General features: G+C 45.3%; 1 pseudogene; it reads left to right on the top strand.

Moving 5' to 3' along the window:
* Positions 1–2,664, top strand: part of LOC103070065 (WD repeat-containing protein 49-like) — a 53,065-nt pseudogene that overhangs the window by 3,460 nt on the left and 46,941 nt on the right.

A 2,664-nucleotide genomic window follows, 5' to 3' on the forward strand; every position in this document is an offset into this window, starting at 1 on the left:
GGGGGGGAGATGGTTCCTTAAATGGGGGGTGGGGTAGGGGCAGAGATCAGTGGGTCAGGCCCACAGTGGTGGCTTAGGTGGTCTGCCCACCCTGTGGGTGGTGCTGTGTGCAGGGAGCATGCGCATACCCTGCTTTGCTCTCCCCACCTCAGAAATGGCAGTTGATGGCCTTTTTGTATCTTATTGTTCAGGACTGCCCCAGCTGGGCACCCACGTAGTTATTTTTAGTCCCTTACAGTTACTTTGTATTTTTTTCGAGAGGAGACTTTTATCTAAGTGCAAGCACTCCAGTAAAGGGTCCCAGGTCCCAACCTGTCTCAAGACCAACATCTAAAACCCACAGGAAGGCCCTTGATCGTTTCTGTGTGATGCTTCTGTACGATGCTACTATTTTGACTCTACTACTATTCAGTAGATTCAGAAGCCCAAAAGTCATTTGACTAACAGTATCTGTCAAAATAACTGTAGGATGAAATTGGCTGGTTGGCTGATGAAAACCGACAGGCCCTGATTTAGGAGTCAGACGGTGGTCCTTGGCCCTACTGTTTCCTTTATGTCAAGTTTTTAACCTCTCCAGGTGTAAGTTTTCTTACCTATAAGGTAGTGGTAAAGGTGCTTGCCCCACTGAGTTTCTGTGAGATTCAAACAAGATTGTGTGTGGAGAGGCTCTGGCCCAGTGCCTGGCACGCAGCATACATCTGGGAAAAACCTTGCTTTTCCTACAACATCATTTTCATTCTTCAGACTATCTATAGTTTAACACCTGGGGTTGAAAAAGAAGAAAACACTAGTCATCACTGAAAGTGAGCCTGAGACCTTTAAAAATTAGTAACTTGTCAGAAAATTGACTGATCATGTTAAGAAACTGTATTTTGTTTTTCTGTGAATATTTTTAGGATGCACTATGGGAATAACAAACTGCCAAGCGAAAGATGAAAGAGATAAAGGATGTTAGAAAAGATGTCAAAGCAAGAAAAGGCCAAGCATTCCTCGGTTTGCCCCAAAGGCGAGCAGAATGTGATCAAACAGTTTTTCTCATCTATAAAGGAGTCAAGGTATTTTCATCTGTAAAGGAAAGAACTTGCTGCTGACGGGTGGAATGGATCAAATTATTAGAGTCTAGGATCCTTATCTGCCTGGGTAAGTCTTTCTCCAACCAATGGTGCCCTTGACCTAGTGAGTACAGGAGAGCAGGACTGGGGATCACTAATTCCCCTTTAGAATAACTTAAGAACCCCTGTCCAAAATTGAGCTCCCAGACACACAGAGCCTGGAAAACTTCTGCTTGTGGCTGTTAAAGAGTCATTCTTTGGGGTTAATAAGGAACTCACTTAAAACGCAAATACTTTGCAAGGACAAAGAGATTGTGTGGAGTCATCATTCACTCACGATCGGAAGGATTTTCTTTGATCAGACTGCTATCTTCCCTACAATGAACGATGATCAGTTGCAGAGAGCGATTAGGGATTTTGATGTATAATCAATGTCCTTTCTGTGCACCTCAGTTAGATGGCCCTAAGCTTACACTCACTTCTCCACTGGAGTTGTTTAACCCCAACGGAATTAAGGACTCTACCACCCCTGAGGTGTAGCAGAACTGACCTAAGAAAACAGGGATTGTTCTGGAAAGCCTGGAATTGAGGTAGCAGGGTAGCAAACTGTTGCCATCACCCCCTCAATGTGTAATCACCATCCTCCTTAGAATTGGGCCCCTACCTCTCACGTGTGCCCCTCCAGAGCAAGTCTCAGTAACACTTTCTTGGAAATAACAGTAACTGTCATTTTATTGAGCACCTACTTTGTACCGGGCATTAGGCACCATATCCATTCTCTCTAATCCTCACGTCAACTCCATTTACCAAGGAAGAACCTGAAGCTCAGAGGAGTTAAGTAACTTTTTGGAAGTCGTGGCAGACAGGTTTCAAACACAACCTGGCTTCTAAAAGCCTTGTCATTTCTGTTGGTAAGTGTTGGAGAAGGAAGGAGAGGGGGAAATGGAGAGTGGATAGTGGGATTTGGGATAATAACCAGTCATCTAGGGAAAGCCAAGGTTCCTTGCTGGGCCTCTGTATAGACAATCACTTAGGAACTGCAAGGTGACCCTTGTCCCTCTCAGCCTTGGGGCAGTGCTGCGTGGCAGTGAAGCACGTGGGATCTGGTGCCGCCGCTGTCCCTTTCTAGCTGAGTGATCCTGAGCAAGGGCTGCAGCCGCCATGCCCTCCTCTATAAAGGCAATAACAAGAATACCCACTCCTGGAGTAATATAAAGATAGCAAATGAGATCTTCCATGTAGAGCACTCAGCACAATGTCAGATGCCTAATAAGAAAGAAAGAAACATGATTTTCCTACTCACTTCTATTACCTTAGACTCCCATGTGTCTGAAGACTGAGAACAATTTGCTTACCTTCCAGTGACTTGGTTATAAAAAGACATTGTTCTCTCCCCCTCGACCTCAGCCTGCTTCCCTTCTCCCTACCTCCTCACCCGCCCACTACATACCCAGCCCTGAGCCCCTCGGGGCACTGTGATCCCTCAGAGCTCCTTAAAATAAACTCTTATTAAAAAGACATTCACGCCAGCTCTGAATACTGCATAAAGCAACAACCTGCGTGGAATCTGTTCCAACCCCACACTGCGCTCTTCCGTGTTTATTCCTTTTAT

This window comes from Lipotes vexillifer, unplaced genomic scaffold (genome assembly GCF_000442215.2).
Source record: "Lipotes vexillifer unplaced genomic scaffold, Lipotes_vexillifer_v1.1 scaffold760, whole genome shotgun sequence".
NCBI lineage: Eukaryota > Metazoa > Chordata > Mammalia > Artiodactyla > Lipotidae > Lipotes > Lipotes vexillifer.